The sequence below is a fragment of the Podarcis gaigeae genome (genome assembly GCF_964106915.1).
Source record: "Podarcis gaigeae genome assembly, chromosome: 7".
NCBI lineage: Eukaryota > Metazoa > Chordata > Lepidosauria > Squamata > Lacertidae > Podarcis > Podarcis gaigeae.
This window is the reverse complement of record NC_139683.1, coordinates 71,877,855-71,897,510: the sequence shown is the minus strand read 5'-3', so window position 1 is coordinate 71,897,510 and position 19,656 is coordinate 71,877,855. Positions and strand designations below refer to the sequence as shown.

At 43.5% G+C, this 19,656-nt stretch overlaps 1 protein-coding gene and 1 long non-coding RNA gene across 4 annotated transcripts in view; one reads left to right on the top strand and one right to left on the bottom strand.

The window, feature by feature from the left end:
* LOC310848415 overlaps positions 1-19,656 on the top strand; it is a 667,736-nt gene that overhangs the window by 404,751 nt on the left and 243,329 nt on the right. The gene's annotated exons all lie outside the window — the stretch shown is intronic.
* CDH10 (cadherin 10) overlaps positions 1-19,656 on the bottom strand; it is a 396,680-nt gene that overhangs the window by 292,740 nt on the left and 84,284 nt on the right. The window lies entirely within an intron of this gene.

The following is a 19,656-nucleotide window of genomic DNA, read 5'->3' as shown; positions in this document are numbered from 1 at the left end:
TGTGCCGACGACAAATTTAAGTTGTATTTTTGTGGTTGGAAACTTTATATCTCAAATTATATATTTGATCTCCTCCCTCCAATTGCTGTAGTCTATTTTGAGCTGCAGTATGTGGGGCAATATGTTGCCTCTATTTGTGGGTGCCTATTATTATAGGTCATGTGTGCTCTGTTTTTAGAATAATTTCCATAACTATATAAAGAAAGATTTATGTCAGTAATTGAAAAATTACAAAATGTGACTTTGAATTCTGCCTTAGTTGGGTAGAAACATATTTTGTGAGTCTGACTTAATTTATAGTGAACTTCATTTAATTTTAAACAGGTTTGGTTCTAGCTCTGCTGGAAAACCCATATGTATTTTTTAATCCACATATTTAGTGATTGTGGGGCTTGTGAGTGTGTTAGATCCTAATTTCTTACATTACTGTTGAGCATGTGAGATGTTTTCGTGCTGTGCAAGTGGAAAGAAGAGAAATATTAATTGGTCCCAGACTGGAAAATGGTTTTGGTTTCTTTGAAGAATAATTGTGTTGTGGGAAAAATCCTTATCTGGTGTTTGTTTGTTTTTTTTAAAAAAATATTATTATTGTTCTACTTATGGGCTTGTAAATAATAATAATAGAAAATACACATTCAATAATGTATCACACACTGATGAAGGTTCTGCTTATGTGGCGTGTTCTCCATTTATGTTGCAGTAGTTCAGATTGTACTTGATTCTGGAATAATAGCAGCTAAAAAACATCCAGCAGTATTTACAATCTGGGTAGTCTTATTATGGGCTTGGGCATTGGCTAAGAATATGGTTTGGGTGCTCTGGTGAAGGTGAGCAGGGGTACACCTGGTCCCTTAGATGAGAGAGGCTGCAAACCCCATATAAGAACTTCGTGAAAGCGAAACACATGCAACACTTATTTATTTAAAAAGCACTTTCAAAATGTCCCCCAAAGACAATTCAGGGAGAGTGGTTTACCAGGAAACAGGTAGGGAAAAAAGGTTGAGCTGTGTCAAAATGTCTCAGAAGACATATTTGAGTAAATGTTGTTTTACAAACCCCTCTACAGAATTGGCACTATGCACAATCTTCTATTATTATTATTATTCAGTGGCCATCATTCTTTCCATCCCCATATGCCTTGGAATGGTGTTAGGTCCAGGTCACTATGGAAATCCAGTTGTGAAAGCCAGGGCTCTGAAACATTTTTGAGGTGTGACCCTCTGAGGAAGACATTCGAAACAGAACCTTACCCAGAAATCTGTCTGTTAGCAGCTTATCACATTCTTCAATATCGGCACTTCCCCACTGACCACTGACATGCGCACCATTTTTGGCACCAAAAGAGAGCATGGTGTAGCAGGCTGGAACTTGCTTGCACATGCCCCATTGATGTTTGCAGTGACCCAGAATGGAACCCCCACGTAAGCTAGGATTCCCCTGTAATACCATTGCAATAGTCCTAAATTATAGGTAGAGCTATGAAATATTTTGTGTGTGTGGTCTAAACCACTGAGCCTCTTGAGCTTGCCGATCAGAAAGTCAGCGGTTCGAATCCCCGCAACCGAGTGAGCTCCCGTTGCTCTGTCCCAGCCCCTGCCAACCTAGCAGTTCAAAAGCATGTCAGTGCAAGTAGATAAATGGGTACCACTGTGGCGGGAAGGTAAACAGCGTTTCCGTGCGCTCTGGCTTCCATCACTGTGTTTCATTGCACCAGAAGCGGTTTAGTCATGCTAGCCACACAACCCGGAAAGCTGTCTGTGGACAAACACCGGCTCCCCTGCCTGAAAGCAAAATGAGCACTGCAACCCATAGCCACCTTTGACTGGTGCTGTGGGTTAAACCACAGTGCCTAGGGCTTGCCAATCAGAAGGCTGGGGTGAGCTCCAATTGCTCTGTCCCAGCTCCTGCCAACCTAGCAGTTCGAAAGCACGTCAAAGTGCAAGTAGATAAATAGGTACCACTCTGGCAGGAAGGTAAATGGCATTTCCGTGCGCTGCTCTGGTTCACCAAAAGTGGCTTAGTCATGCTGGCCACATGACCTGGAAGCTGTACGCCGACTCCGGCTCCCTCGGCCAATAAAGCAAGATGAGCGCCGCAACCCCAGAGTTGGTCACGACTGGACCTAATGGTCAGGGGTCCCTTTACTTTTAACCATCCAGGAGTCCTTTATCCCTTTTCATCTTTACCTTGTAAGCCTTGCTGAAATGTGCAGTTTGCAGTTGTTAACTCCTCATCATCACTATACTGTTGCCACAGTCATGTACCTTTCAGCACTTTTTGTGGTTGCTGTAAAGAAATGTGCCCTTGTATGCAATTTTGTACTGCTCGACATTGTTTAGTAGGTACATAGACCCAGTGGTTTCAAATTGTGCTCTTCAGCTGGATCACAGAAACTTACTAGGGATTTGTCATTAAAACAGGTAATGCCAATAAAGGGAGACAGGTTTTCCGGAGGGGGGGGGCAGAGGACAGCTTGGCTGTCACTGCTGAACTTGGGACATGCAGCCACAGCGGAAGCTGGGAGTGCTTTTTATTGCATATTCTAAGGTTACAATGGCTTAGCCCAGGAGGTCTCTGCGATACCCTACAAGAACTGAGTACACATCCTGGAACATGCTGTAGTATTCTCAGCAGTGCTCAGGACTCAGTTAGTTTTCACCTGTAACTCTCTTTTTGGTTGCTGATTTTCTTTGTTACTCCCCTTTCCTACTCCACTGGAAAATTGGTTTCTGAGAGAAGAGACAAGGAGAGATAAACGATGGTTGTGGTTCGAGGGCCCGACCCCCGCGAAGAGAAATGAAGACACAAGGACACGTGATATAAGGTTAATGGGCTAGAAAGGGCCACAACTTTATTGATTACAGCAATGGAAAGGTATTGACTTAGGCATTGGATCAAAACAAGTGGGTTTATTCACCAGTAGGTGGAGCCAGTTGATGCTAATCCAACTATAGGCTCACCCCTGCTGTCACCGAGGGTCGTGCCATGGCCTCCTGCCAAGCAGGCATCGGACAGAATACACGACCGCCAGATTCCTTTAACGGAATACCCCTAAAAATTGAAGGCATAAGCGATGGCCAAACCTAGCACTTCGACACACCACAACACATTATTCCTGACTCGCGATGGGACGACGATGAGGAAGGAATGAGGCCAGAGAGAGGCTGGCGCTGCAGTAAAAGGCTGAACACGCCCCCTCCGCGGCACCTGGTTGGGTGGCCACCGGGGGGGGCGTGAGCGCCAACCAGGTGAGCTGGAGGCAGGGGGCAACGCCCCCTGCTAGGCAGTGCTCGGGCTCCCGCCCACAACCACTCCCCCTCTCTTTCAGGGAGGAGAGTCTTTGGAGAAAGGGAACTGGGAGCTGTGTGTCTAGTTTCTATTGCCACAGGCCGTTCGAGATTTCAGAAGTCTCAGCAGATACTCTCAGTTTTAATGTATAGCCAGGATCTCTGTCATTGATGGGGGACACTTCCCAGTGCTTTCCAAACTGAGATCTCCAGCTGTTTTTGAACTACAGTTCCCATCATCCCTGACCACTGGTCCTGCTTGCTAGGGTTGATGGGAGTTGTAGTCCAAAAACATCTGGAGACCCAAGTTTGGAAAGCACTGACTTAGCCTTTCAGATGTTGGTGGACTTCAACTCGCATCTGCCCCAGCCAGTATGGCCATAGGTCAGGAATTATGGGAGTTGTAGTCCAGCAACCTATCGAGGCCAACAGATTCTCCATCACATAGACTCCATGGTGCAGGTCCCCTGATATTCTAAGTCTGTTAAGTAAACTGCCCAATGGAGGAAATACCTACTCTGAAGTGTACAATTTTAGCAAGTGTAGCAGAATTGTCAACTGTTTAGGAACACTTGCAGCACATTCTCTTGTACCCTGGTGTTCCATAACAGGTGTTCACTTTAATTCTTCCTAATTTTAATGGTATCATTTTTCTGCCTCTTCTGAAAATTACCTTCTCCTTTCTGTAATTTGGGCCACTCGAGATCTCCCATGCTGTTCCAGTGGTGGTTGGAGTGATTGTTTTCTTTGAAGTGGGACCATTAGAGTGTCAGCTGGATGACGTTAATCATACTCCCAATTTAGGAGCATGGCTGCTTGTGTCTTAAAAAAAAGACCTGCTTGATAGTTGACGACAGAAGAGGCTGCCTTTTAGCATAGCTGATGTAGGCAACTAAGCAGGCCTTTGCAACAGCTTTAATCCTGATTAATCATCAGTTTCTGGTACCCTTCAAGAATGTCACCTGTATCCACAAGCTATGGTAACATCAACACACACACAAACAAACAATTTGGGTCCTGGAGTTCCAGAGCATATCAGTGATTTTACTGCATCTGTTTGTTGATTTATAGCAACAGGGAATAGAAATGGGCTGGCCTGTGTTGTACTATTGTTCCCCATACAAAAATTTTCCCACCATAAATGGATGTGCAAAGCCTGTCCTTTTCTTTCTTTCTTTCTTTCTTTCTTTCTTTCTTTCTTTCTTTCTTTCTTTCTTTCTTTCTCTCTCTCTCTCTCTCTCTCTCTCTCTATATATATATATATATCACACAAACAAAGAGAGAGAGAGAGCACAGTTGCAACTGGAGCCAGGATGAAAGAGATGAGATGCTTGAAACTGATTGAACTAGGGCCAGATTATATTAATAACATAAAGGTAAAAAAGGTAAAGGAAAAGGACTCCTGGACAGTTAGGTCCAGTCAAAGGTGACCATGGGGTTGTGGCACTCATCTCACTTTCAGGCCAAGGGAGCCAGCGTTTGTCCACAGACAGCTTTCCGGGTCATGTGGGCAGCATGACTAAGCCACTTCTGACACAACGGAACACCATGATGGAAGTCAGAGCACATTTACCTTCCTACCTGACCTACTAATCAAATTGCAGGGATTTGAACTGCCGACCTTCCAATCAGCAAACCCAAGAGGCTCAGTGGTTTAGACCACAGCACCACCCGCACCCCTCATTTACCAGGTAGAAATGAGGAGTGCAAGGAGTTATTTCCGCCATCCACCTTGAGTTGAGCACAACCTTGTGCATGGGAAGGAGCACAATGAGGGTGGTCTTCTTGCCCCCACTCTCTCCTGGGCCCCCAAAACAATGGGCAGGTGCAGTAGGGTGCCCTCAAGAATGGCCCCTACACCTAGAGCAGCTGGTTTCTAGAAATGCCCTTCACCTTCAAGGGTGCTTCACCTATTCCGCTCTCTGCCTTTCACTTCCATTGTGCCTTCCTGCCACAGGAGCTTGGAACACCTCCGTTTAGCTCAACCACCACCTCACCTCCTGGAACACCATTATTGTAGGCTCCCCTGCAGGTTCAGCAATAAAATAAAATAAAATAATAAATGTCATTGCTCTGTCAGTGCTGAACCACTTAAGGTTCTGACACTGGAATTTGCGAAGATCAATTCATCAAGCATCCCTTGGCAAAATGTGGACAATCTGGTGTTCTAGGTAAGATAGGCAGGGGGTGATGGGGCTTGTGGCAACCACAACAAAGGCACAGATACCGTATCCAATTTGAATTGAGTATTGACAATACTCAAGAATACAATAAACTGCGTCCTTAAATGTGGCAATGGAAAACTGGTAGTTAATACAGAATGGTTGTCTTCCAGCGCATCAGTTTTGCTTTTCAGAGATGGCAATACTGGTGATGTGGCTGAGTATTTAAAAACAATTGTATGTATCCCTATTAGGTGTTAAATTGGGCAGTGAAGTCCACAGCAAGCTTGTTTCTACCAAGAAAGCCTCACACTTGGTTCCTGCCTTTGAATGGGCAATGCATGTTCGTAATAGCCTCTCAGTGCTGTTCTCAGTGGCTTGGGAAATGCCTACATGATACACCTTGTGGGAACACTCACATTTTATTCTATCACTTTTTGCCTCTCCCGGATCTTAACAGGCTACTGTGATGAGGGTGGGAACAGGCTGGGGGGAAAAGATTACGTTTTATGTTGGTTGGAATATGCGGCGTGTTTTAATGCTGCTTTAGTGCCTGCCATGGAGACCATGTAACAGAACGTCAGAAGTTCCCTCCAAGTTTCTCAATATGCTTTGCGCCCTGCTGGGAATGTTTGTAAGAATGGCATTATTAAATGGAGCATTCCAGTGATTTCTTGAATGAAACATTGAGGATGGCTGCTATATTTGTTGCCAGTGTGGCAAACATGTATTATAATCTGATGCAGCAAATTTATGTGAGCTCCTTTATTTAACACAATATTAGTTGGCCAGACAATAACTATTTTGTTGAACTGTCAAACCGTGAGAGCTGGAGGCTGTCAATAAGTGATGTCATGTGTTTCCCTACACCCCTCTGAGGATTACTTGCTAATGAATGACATTGTAGGAACAAAATTGGAGAGGGTGCTGCTGCTGAGAGTTGGAATCTTCTCTGTATAAAGTCTGTATGGTCTTTTCAGCTTAAATTCCATTTCTGCTGGCATTCCTTTTTAAAAAATGGCTGGTAGAAAGGTGGCGGGGAAATAACATTTCAAAGCAATTCTTTCTATGCTCATATTTCTGTTGCCTTCTTTATCAGCTTCTCCACACCCCAAATCTCCAAATACAAGCAGGTGCCCTCGATACATCATTAAATTTATTCCCTTTCACTTACATTTTTTAAGACAACACTTAATCTTCCTTTTTGGTTTAATGACTAATGAAGCACCTGGCCTTGCCATTGAAAAAGCAAATGTCAGAAGCTGCTTATCCTAAGATTTACGACCTGTAGAGGTGCCCAAGCTGTGCTGTTTTTGCAACAGCATGGTGTGAATGTTGGTGAACAGACAGGCCCGTGCTTCTAACCAAGGCTGCAGTAAATAGAAGGAACTACCATGCTGAGTCAGGCCCACCTTGTCCACCCATGGTTCCCCACATCACGAACCCTGTGAAACTTCCACTATTTTTATCTGAATGTCTTTGACTTTCCATTGGAGTCGCTCAGATGTTCAGCTTAGGGACAACCATCCCTCACCTAGCCTGGGATTTTGTTAACAAGCAGCAGGCTGATAATTATTTGTCCTTCAAACCATGGTTCATGGAGATGAACCTCATTTCCTGGCTCCTGCACAATATCTAGTGGACCATGCTGGCTTTTGGAGGGAGCCTAGCAAAGATTGCAAAATGAACAATCTTGTTTCCTGATCCTTAGCATTCTAAACTTCAGGCTGATTCTGAGCTTTCTAACTTTCAGAGATTTCTAAAACTGCCCAACCAGTTTTTTCCCCCAATCTGTTTAACACCAAAGCCAACGGAACCCGAAAGATGGCTAATGTATTCTGGGATATATTCACTGATACTGACATTTCATTTCACAGGTTCAACGGGATAGCTTTATATATGTATATTAAGTAAAGAGGGCAACAGGCTGACTTATCCACATATGGTACTCTTGACAGTACTGCAATGCTGTAGGGTTGGCAGATGGTGCAATTACATCTTTCTGAGCTAGGAAGTAACCTTAAAAAAAAAGAAAAATCATGGGGGTGTGTGGAATGTGCAGTATTTCAAAGAAATACCTTCTTGTATTATCAGTGGAGGTAGTGACTGTTGGAACCAAGCCTTTTGAAATATAGCTACATTTATTTTTGGAGTATGTAAGAATTATCCACCTGCAGTGTTTGTTTGTTTGTTTGGAGACCACTATCTCTGTCTTTTAAAGGGCTTTCTAGGGCAGAGAACCCTATTGCCCTAGTGCAGGGTTTCCCAAACTTAGGTCTCCATCTGTTTTTCGACTACAGCTCCCATCATCCCTAGCTAGCAGGACCAGTAGTCTGGGATGATGGGACTAGATCAGGGTTTCCCAAACTTGGGTTTCCAGTTGTTTTTGGACTACAATTCCCATTATCCCTGACCACTGGTCCTGCTAGCTAGAGATGATGGGAGTTGTAGTCCAAAAACAGGTGGAGGCCTAAGTTTGGGAAACCCTGCTATAGACAGAGAATTGGATCCAGATGGTTAGCTAAACTTAAATATTGCTGAAATCAATGGGACAGGCTTGTCATAAATTACATCTAATAGGTTTAAATGGGAACTAATGCTAACTAACTAGCTAGAGATGATGGGATTTGTAGTCCAAAAGCAGCCAGAGACCCATGTTTGGGAAACCTTGATCTAGTCCAACCTCTTGCAATGCAGGAATATTCAATTGTCCCATATGGAGCTAGAACCTGCAACATTGGCACCACACTCTTAACCAACTGAGCTACCTTCTGAATGTGTGAGAAAGTAGTACCCTCAATCACATTGACACTTCCTTCTGAACAGACCTACATTGGAATTCTAATCTCAGGTAGCCATGGTGAAAATGGAAGCTGAGTGGTTTTTATTTCTGACTCCACTCAGAATTGACTCTGGCTAAACTCATGAAATCAGCCCTGAGTGCTCACACTGGAAGGACAGATCCTGAAGCTGAGGCTCCAATATTTTGGCCACCTCATGAGAAGAGAATCATAGAATCATAGAATCATAGAGTTGGAAGAGACCACAAGGGCCATCGAGTCCAACCCCCTGCCAAGCAGGAAACACCATCAGAGCACTCCTGACATATGGTTGTCAAGCCTCTGCTTAAAGACCTCCAAAGAAGGAGACTCCACCACACTCCTTGGCAGCAAATTCCACTGTCGAACAGCTCTTACTGTCAGGAAGTTCTTCCTAATGTTTATGTGGTATCTGGAAAAGACCCTGATGTTTGGAAAGATTGAAGGCACAAGGAGAAGGGAACAACAGAGGATGAGATGGTTGGACAGTGTTCTCGAAGCTACGAACATGAGTTTGACCAAACTGCGGGAGGCAGTGGAAGACAAGAGTGCCTGGCGTGCTCTGGTCCATGGGGTCATGAAAAGTCAGACACGACTAAACAACTAAACAACAACAAAACTCATTGCTGGCATGCAGATTCCAACAGATATCCCCACCCGCCAGGGGAAAAGCTGTTGACAAAAGAAAAGTTACCCACCTGGTGCAGTTTTGTGTAATCCAATTGGCTGAAGCTCCTTCTTTAACTGCAAATGGGAGGGACCAAACCCTGGGACTTCCTGTAAGCAAAGCATGTCTTCAGTCACTGATCAAGGATTGCTCCTTTTACTCTGCCGTGTGTTGCCAAAGCATACTCTGGCTGTTACTGGGATGAGTGGGTGGGGTTTTTTTGTATGTTGCATGAAAATGTTAATGCATTTATGTTTATGTTTTTAAATGTTTTAGGTGGCAAACGACTAAGTCTAACCAGTAGTGATAACAACAAGCAACGATAAATGATAAATTGGAAGAGGATAAAGAAAGCCTTCGGAGAGTGTCCACGATGCCTTTAAAAATAACAAAATGAAAGCAAAACAAACTACTACCAGATACTATACCAATCTTGGTCCAAGAGTCCTTTGAAAATGCATGTGTGTATTAAAATAGGTTTTTGAGAAAAGAATTAAAATAAAGAGTTGGGAAGCATCCTCACAGCTTGGCATGATTTGAGAATCATTTGGTCTTCTTGTAGCGCCTTGTTTGTTTTTCCTGTGACAAGAAGGCTTAAAAGCAGCAGAAAATGTTTGCTTTAAAGGGTACTGTATAAATAGAGAACTCATCCGTTCTGTCTAAAGAGCCCTTATTAATGTGGCGGCTCCATAGCCGGAGTACATGCATATGTCATATTATATGACAGGGCATTGTTTGCTATACAGCCTTCTGGGTTCAGACATATGTCATTTCAAATAACCAAGCTTAGAGGGCTAGTGCAAACAATTCCTTTTGACATTAGGTCTGTGGTCAGGAAGTCAGCCTATTAATGCACACTTGCAAATATTTTTCTTGTGATTTGCTATTCATGTCGGCCAATTCAAACCACCTTTTGTAGTTAAAATGAAGAAGTCTTCTCTCTTTCCAGCTGCTGTTGCACTAAAAGAAACTTGCTTGTTTTTCTCCTGTGCCTGTCTTATACCGCTCTGCACATGAGGAAACACTGAAGAGCACATGTATGTGCAGTGTGAGGTGTCTTGCCTCTGCTTATCTTTGTAACTCCCTCTATGCCCCCCAGTAGTACACTGGAATATCCACTCCCAGCTCTTTGTGGCAGATTATTATTATTATTATTATTATTATTATTATTATTATTAATTTTATTTATACCCCACCCTCCCCAGCCAAGGCCGGGCTCAGAGCGGCTTACAAGCAATAATAAAAACAAGTTGAATGATTACAACTTAAAAACAAAATTAAAATACAACATTAAAATATTGAAACATTAAAATATTAAAATGTAGCCTCATCGCAGGAAGAGAAGGAAAGGAAAAAGACAGAGAGGGAGGGAGGGAATCCAATTGGCTCCAAGCCAAAGGCCAGGTGGAACAACTCTGTCTTACAGGCCCTGCGGAAAGAAGTCAGATCCTGCAGGGCCCTGGTCTCATGAGACAGAGCGTTCCACCAGGCCGGAGCCAGAGTTGAAAAGGCCCTGGCTCTGGTTGAAGCCAATCTAACTTCTTTAGTGCTTGGGACCACTAGGGTGTTGCTATTTATGAACCTTGAGGCTCCGTGGGGCATACCGGAGGAGGCGGTCCCGTAGGTATGAGGGTCCTAGGCCGTGAAGGGCTTTAAAGGTCAAAAGCAGCACCTTAAATCTGACCCTGTACTCTACCGGGAGCCAGTGCAGTTTGAAAAGCAGTGGCTGAATATACTCCCATGACAGAGACCCCGTGAAGAGCCTCGCTGAAGCATTCTTCACCCTCTGGAGTTTCTGGGTCAGCTTCAAGGGCAGCCCCGCGTAGAGCGAATTACAGTAGTCAAGCCTGGAGATGACCGTCGCATGGATCACTGTGGCCTGGTCGGGGCGGGTGCATATCATTATTGGTGCATATCATTTAAAGGTTCAGGGCAATCTTATTTCCCCATAAAAATCAACACACAATGGTTTACATTAACCATAGGGAACACCATATCCATATGATTTCACCTGTTTTTTTTTTTGAAATGGGGTTATTTTTTAGTAATGGGGAGCTGGGCACTTCTCAGAGTACCCACTTTCAGAAATAGGTATCCATTGTAGAGGTAAAAACTGTTGGTTTCTGCTTCCTTCACTGAGCAGCGAAGTGCTTGTCACAAGACAATGTTTACATTCCGCAGTCAAGTGCTGTTGGGTTTTCTCACGGGAAAGGAGACTGGATGTGACGTACACTGGTTTCCTGTTTTTCACTCTTCTTTGCAGTTCAGTCTGTGATTCTCTCCGTGCTTTAGAGGAGAGAGGATGCCTTTCTCTGCTCCGGCAGAGGGAAAATGTTTTTCTGTAAATTACCAGCTTTGAAGTGTAAATAAAGTAATATAGAGCATGTTGGCACGTACTTTTCATCATTCCGCTGTGCACTGGACACTGCTTATCTCCAACATTTGGTTCCGGGCCCAGAAAAACGCAGTGTTTTGAGAATGGACTCCAGAAGTCGGGCTCCTGGTAAAGGAACAAAGGAGCAAAGAATTGGAGTGCCGGCAAAGGATCGGAATGCAGAGGGCCGGATCGGACGATATCTCTGCGCGTCAAGATGATTTGATGAGGTATGTGCTACAGCTCCGGGCAGCCTGCCAGCTTCTAATTAATGGCTTTATGGCTGGACTTTGAACTTTTATAGCCGGTTTTGCCGTGGCACAGGCAAAAGGCTAGAAGGATAAATTTTTCCTATGCTGGGGGAAATCGAAAGTAAAGCAGCTGCAGCAGTGTCGCAGCATGAATTTAAGACAGCAGAGAGAACTTTCACTTTTGAACTTGCCTTTGGAATGCAGTTTGAAGCAGCTGCAGATAAGCAAAGCAGTTAAGCAGAAAGGCACAGGTTCACAAAGCAGAGGCTGTTTTTGAATTTGCTTTTGGATTGAAGCAGCTGTACACAGACACAGCTTGTATGAAGCAGCCTGATTTAAAGCAGCAGAGATGACGCAGAAGGCTAATGCCAAAGTCATGATGGCTAGCTGCAGAAGGCTGGATGAGGCAAGTGGGGAATTTGATGCCAATCAGCCAAATGCTCAACTCAGAGTAGCCTGTGATACTGCCATGATTCAGAATGAAGCAGACCGCCAGGGTGATAGCTGCATGGGCAAGGGGGAGTCTTCACAGACGTCATCCCATAGTGCAGTGGAACCACCAGATGGCGCCAAAGCTTTGAAGGCAGTGAAATGCTACACGTGTGGACGTCTAGGCCATATGAAGAGGGAATGCAGATATCCCAGGGCCAAGACAGAGCAGCGCAGCGAAAGCTCATCGCGTGGAAAAGGCCGAGGCAAAGGCAAAGGTCCGGTGTCCAGGACAACGCAGCACAAGGCAATGGTCTCACGCTTCACTCCAAAGGTTGCAGAGGTCCAGAAGACATCTAGATCTTTCTTCGTTGTTGATTCAGCGGCGACCCACCACATGTGCAACGATAAACGACTGTTCGTGTCTTTTACACCGCAGGAAGGTGCGATTCACCAGGCGGATGACCACACAATCCCCAGTAAAGGCTACGGAACTGTTGTTCTTCACAGTTTGGACTTATCGATACAGGATGTGCTTTATGTGCCAGAAGCCAAGCATAATCTGCTCAGCGTTGGACAGCTGAATGAGCGGAAAATTGACGTTTCCTTTAAGAACAAAAGGTGCATCATCACAAAGAAAAATGATTATGTATTGCATGCTGAATATGTTGATCGTTTGTATGTTTTGTATTTTGATGATGTTGTGCAGGATGACACTTGTTGCATTGCAGGTTCTAACAAAAGTTTGCATGCAGAATGTATTCATGATTTTCATCGAAAATTTGGTCATTTGCATTTTGAGGCAGTATCTAAAATGCCTGCCTTGGTTGAAGGTATGACTATTAAACCCTGCAGGTACCACATGAAGTGCAAGGCATGCGCAGCAAACAAGGTAAAAATGGCTGCGAAAGGTAAGGTGTCTAGTAGGCAAGCTACAGAACCATACCAGGTTGTTCATGCTGATTTGGTTGGACCACTAGCGCCCTCTTTGGGTGGAAACAGGTACTTCATGGTTCTCATTGATGCATTTTCCAGGTATATTTATGTGTACAATCTCAAGCAGAAATCAGAGGCTTTTCCAAGGTTCAAGGAATTCTGTGCTTGGTTGGAAAATGTGCATGGTAAGAAGGTAAAGACTCTTTTCAGTGATCGCGGGGGAGAATTCACTTCTCAGCAGTTTGAAGCTTTTCTGACTGAGAAAGGAATTCAACACGATTTGTCTAGTCCTCGCTCGCCATGGCAGAATGGACTTGCGGAACGAGCAAATCAGACATTGCTTCAAGGGTTAAAAACCTTGCTGCATGATGCCAATCTTCCAGAGAGTTATTGGGCCGAAGCTCTCTCATGTTTCACTTACAGTTATAATCACAGGTTATCTTCAGCGATTGGTTGTACCCCCTATGAGAAGATGTTTGGCAAGAAGCCATACATCAAACACATGAAAATTTTTGGTTCTGACATGTGGGTTCACTCACCACAAAGCTCCAAGTTAGACAAGCGTGGATTGCATGGTATCTTTCTAGGTTATCAGAAAGGGTCTTACAGAATAATGATGACTGACTCTAAGGCAATTAAGCTCACAAGAAGTGTTGAGTACAATGCCAAGTGGGGGGAGAATGTGGGAATTTTCCAATGTTATCCTGATGACAGTGATGAAACTGAGGATAGTCAAAAGCAACCGCAACAACCCACACCCACTGATGAAGGTTCTGATTCTGAGTCTGAAACTGAATCGGGTGATTCAGAGGATTTCAAGAGTGCGAAAGCCTCTATGCGACCCTCTGAAAGCTCTGATCAAGAATTGGAGGAACCATTGTTCACAATAGGTCACTTTTCTCCTAAGAAGGAAGAGGAGAGTATTGAAGACTTAAGGCTAATTCGCAGGTCACAGAGAGCAACAAAAGGCAGACCTCCAAAGAGATTTGCTGATGAGTTTGCTAAGATAGCAGTAACAGCTGTTAAAAGCTCCAAGAAGGTATTTGAACCTTCAAGTTTCCAAGAAATCCAGGATTTGGATTCAAAGGAAGCTGAGCCATGGTTAAATGCCATGAAGGCTGAGCTTGATTCCTTGGAAAGGAACAAAACATGGGATCTTGTTCCAGTAGTTCCAGGAATGAAACTGCTTGGAAGCAAATGGGTCTTCAAAGCGAAGACTGATCAAAATGGCAAGATAGTCAGACACAAAGCCAGATTGGTAGCCAGAGGTTTTGCACAGGTACCAGGTGAAGACTATCACGAGACCTACTCACCCACCGTGAGGTATGAGAGCATTAGGCTTATGCTCAAGCTAGCTGCAGAAGAGAATCTACACATTAGTCACCATGATGTGAATACAGCTTTTCTGTACGGATCTCTAGATGAATCACTTTATATGCTTCCACCTGATGGCGTACAGGTAAAACAGGGATTTGTTTGTGCTCTGAAGAAGTCCCTTTATGGTCTCAAACAAAGTGCACGGTGTTGGCACACAAAACTCACTGAAGTATTGTTTTCTCTAGGTTTTAAGCAAGGGAAAGCTGATCCATGTGTATTTGTCAAAGAGGAGGGGCAAAAGAAACTGTATTGTTTGTTTTATGTTGATGATCTTTTATTCTTTTGGAAGGATATCACAATGTACAATAATGCCCTAGCTCAATTGAAAGAGCACTTTGACATGAAAGATCTTGGTGAGGTAAACAACTACCTATCTCTGGAAATAGAGAGAGATCAAGATGGTAACATTCTAGTACACCAGTCACGTAAAATTGCTGATGTGTTAAGCAAACTAAACCTGATGGATGCTAACCCTGTAGACACACCGATGATAACAGGTTATCAGGTAGATGACACTGAAGAAGCATTTTCTGACACTACACTGTACAGAAGTGTGCTAGGCAAGCTAAACTTCATTGCCAGATGTTCAAGACCTGACATTGCTGTTAGCTGTAATTTGCTAAGCAGACAAGTCAACAATCCTACTGTTAAGGATTGGAAAGCTCTGAAACGCATAGCGCGGTATTTGAAAGGCACTATGCATTACAGACTGAGATTTAACAATCAAAAGTCTGGTGGTCTTGAGATATTTGCAGATGCAAGTTTTGGAAGTGACACTACAGACAGGAAAAGTACGTCTGGAGTTTGCTATAAGTACAATCAGGGTCTATTTGATTGGTCATGCAAGAAGCAAACAACAGTTAGCTTAAGTACTTGTGAAGCTGAACTGAATGCACTGTCTTATTCACTTAAAGATTGTGAATGGTTGTTACAATTGTGCAAAGACATAAAAATTCCTGTCAAATGTCCAATCCAGGTTTACCAGGACAACAAAGCATGTTTGGCTTTGCTGAATTCTGAAGGTTGTAAGCAAAGCACAAAGCACTTGCAATTGAAGTTGCAACATGCTAGGGAACGTATTCAGAAGGGACTCGTAACTGTGTCCTATATGCCAGGTAATGAAATTCCTGCTGATGTATTGTCCAAGATTGTATCAAGGGATCAACACTGTACCTATGTGCAGAAGTTGGGTTTGTACTGATATTGTACGAACACGCTGCCCAGTGATGTTCACAGAAAGGGGGAGGATGTTGGTTTCTGCTTCCTTCACTGAGCAGCGAAGTGCTTGTCACAAGACAATGTTTACATTCCGCAGTCAAGTGCTGTTGGGTTTTCTCACGGGAAAGGAGACTGGATGTGACGTACACTGGTTTCCTGTTTTTCACTCTTCTTTGCAGTTCAGTCTGTGATTCTCTCCGTGCTTTAGAGGAGAGAGGATGCCTTTCTCTGCTCCGGCAGAGGGAAAATGTTTTTCTGTAAATTACCAGCTTTGAAGTGTAAATAAAGTAATATAGAGCATGTTGGCACGTACTTTTCATCATTCCGCTGTGCACTGGACACTGCTTATCTCCAACAATTGGTATCCATAAATTATCTGGAAGACTTTGATACTATGAATTGTCTTTGTATGGGCTTACAACTGAGCTTTAATTGAATAAGGCATGCTTTAGAGTGATTTATAATTGCCCATTCAATGTAATCACATGCTATTTTCAAGCAGAACATTTGTAGTGACACCTAGATAGTGTAATTTATAAGTACAGGTGCAAATTTATAAATAATTAATACAATTTTAATGGAAATGCAACAATCTAACCCCAATGGGGAAGATGTCAGGTGATTTGTGTGCCTGCTTAGTCTTCTGATCAGGTGATGCTAAGTGTTGAAGTGTTTACATTGTTTCTTATCTTCAAATCAGGCTTGAACTGGATAGCTCTCAAGCAGAGGACGCCTTCAAAGAGGGGGCTGTCAAAGAGAAGGCATTCTTTACCTAGTGTCGCCTTGAAGATATGAATTTACAGTCAGGTTTCGTTTTGAAAAAAGAATAAATATTGATTCTCATGAAAATTTCTCAGTATGCCATCATTCAGTTTACTATTTGATGTCCATCATTTGAATCCATGAACTGGCCATTAATTAATTGTTTAATGCATTTTTACCCTGCTTTTCAGCTGAAAAGGCTCCAAGAGTGGATTACAGAACAAGGCATTATGACTTATAATGCCGTCTAAAGACACAGGACAAAAGAGAAACTGAACAAGGAGACAGTTGCTTCTAGGGAGTGATGAGCTGCGTGCTTCTGATAAGAATAGCTTTCCACATGCAAATTACTACTTGATATTGCAGCATCATGTGTCAAGCATACGTGTGTGAGCTTGTCCCTGAAAAAAATGATGACCTCTAATTTATAGTAGCACAGCCAGGAACAAATCTGGCTCATTATGATCCACAATTCATTCTGAGAATTGCAAGAAACTGAAGGATTTATTTATGTCCTCTTGCTTCCTTTAGCAAGGTCCTTGTGTTTCTGGGCACCTGACGCATATTTACAGTGAGACAGGCCAAACAGCATGCATGTATAGTAATTCCACAGGAATGTGGCAGTGTCATTTAGATAAGTGGTGGGCAGAAGTTAGATTAGAATCTACTGACAGATCTTTTGCTGCTTTGCAGTAGAGTGCTAAGGGGTTAAGTGAGAAGGGGACTCGCCTCCATCTTTGCTGTTAAATGAAGATGCTGAAATCAAGAAAGCTTGGACTGGCTGGATGGGTGGAGAACTGGGAGTGGCCTGTTGTCTGAAAGGACTATGAAGTCGATTCTGCTACTGAGATCGAACTCCTGGACTAAACATGTTCTCGGGGGCACCCTGTTCCTTAATTCTGTGTCCCACTGAGCCACCATTTTGCCCCTAGTTGCAATCACTACTGGACCTTTAGAGCAATAGTATTAAACACACAAACCTTGGACATGTTTTGGACATGATTTCCTGTCCCTGGGAGATAGCATCAGCTCTTCTAACCATACTGGAGACCAGAAACATAACTCATGTTGACTCACTCATGTTCTGGGGCCAGCAGATTCTGTCAGAGGCATAAGATCTCATTGTACCTGGGATCTTAAGTTTACTGTACCAGATTGCTGGTACAGCAATCCTACTACCTGGTACAGCAATCTCCTACTACCAAACTCATCCTGCGTATGCCTAATAAATACCATCAGGAACCTAGGTTTTCCTGTACAAACACACATCCACACTAGCTTTCAGATATTTGCGTGTCGAGATCCCACAAGCCACCCCCCAATAAATCACAATTCACACATAATTTTTGTTTAAGGTTTTTGGCATAATTTTGGCCACAACTTTATTAAAATACATAAAAGTGAGTGGTTGCTTAGGCATTGGTTCCGACTATCTGTCACCGTCATTGGGGCAGGACTGAGTTCTGGATTCCAGCGAAAGCCGGTCAGGGAAAGCAATATTGCGGAGAGCATGGAGCCCGGCACCAGACCCTCACCTCCCCCCACATGCTCCCAGCGGCTTGCCAACCAGGGATTTGGACGAAAGGATGGCAAGCCCCTAGATTCCTTTAACGGAATTCCCTTGCAGCAGCAGCATTGGAGGGGCAGGCACCGCCAATCCATACCCCTCCACCAACCAATTCTTTAACCAATGCCTAACTGCAACCTTATGAGTTGTGACGATTTGCTACTCAGTAGGCAAAAACCAGATGGCACCAGCCAATCAGTCAACTGGACAAAATTTTTACCAGGCCCCTGCCCCAAAAGCAGACGACCCCATGACAGGCATAGCAAGGTCAACGCAAAGACCAATACCTAGGGAGGGTGGGCGGGTGTTCCGATGCATGCAGCAAAGAGAACGGTCAGTGCTGCGTATCTTACATTTAAAACCTTTTAGCCCTTCCCCTTCATTGGCAACATCAACATTTCCCTAGTAACAGGAAACTACCCAATCCTTGCTAATGGCTATCCAAACGATCCCGCCCAGCAACAAGGCGGTGGCATGCCAGACCCCACTGCAACACGTGCTTTCCAGGAAGGAGAACACACTTTGTTTCCATGTATGTGCTAAATGTGTGTGAGAAGGCACAATAGAATTGTTTTTGTTTGCTTAGTCCTGGCATCATGTACCCCATGCACATGCATCCTCTCTTTGTCTTAAAAAGGCAGCCTATGTGCATATAGTTCATTTTTAATGCAGTAAAATATATTTCATGTTAAAAGGTAAATCCTACAATCAATTCTTTCCCTTTAAAAGAACCTGTGTCAATCTCACATTCTGAGATGAGTCAAAAGAGTGAGGAACTGTAAATGCTTTATGTACTTAAGGGCTGTTTGCTGGACTACAAACAAAAACACAAAGGTGAGTGCTGAAGTGTGCCTGTGCTCTTGTTGCAGAAAGCCTCAGCCATTCCTCCCTGGTGAGTTTGTAAACATGCATTTCCAGGCCACATTTTATAGCTTTTGCGACTCTACGCACAAGTGTCAACATGCCTGGAAACCTTGTTGTGGAAAGTGTGAAGTGGCACTTAGTTTTTGAACTGCATTTTACAGCGTTGAGCTTTGAGAACCCTTGTGCAAACAAGTGAGCCTTATGAAGGCAGCGCTTATAAACTCATCTTTCTGATCACAAGGCTTGCACTTCTGATGAAGAAAATGGCTCCTGCTAGCAGGCTATTTCTGACAAGGGACTGACGGAAACCACCATGTTCTGCAAAACAGACTCTGAGTACTGTTACTTCTGGCTAAAACTTTTAAGCAGCAGTCAGTTATGTCAAGCCCCTCTACGTGAAACAAATGTGAAGGGAAAGCATCGATTTGAGAAGATAATATGGATGTTCTGAAAATAGGGTTCTATTTTTTTCATGCTACTTTTAAAGAGACCCTTAATCCTCAAACAACCTTGTAAGATAGGTCAGTATTGTCTGCCATTTTGATTTTGCAGATTGGGTTGTGTGTATGAAGCTGATGACAATCCAATGAGCTGTTGGGGAATTCCCATCACCTTGTCACCATGCCAAGCTTACTTAGGGGATGGTACCTGGATGACACACTCAACCACTGAATTTGTTTATATTCATGTAGCATCTAGTAGAGTTTCTCTACCTGTGAGCAGCGACTTGCAAGTGGGTCACGACGTCTGTGCAATTGAAAGGAGGAAAGACACAAAGCCCAAATAATCATTGCTTGTAATCCTTAACTGGTATGATGAACACCTCTTCCAATTCCAGACTTATACTTAAAATGCACAAAACTGATAGCTGCTGAAGACCTAAGGTCCAAAATCAAAATACCAAATTTTTGGTATTTTGGTAAGTGTTTCTATGAGAGAGAAT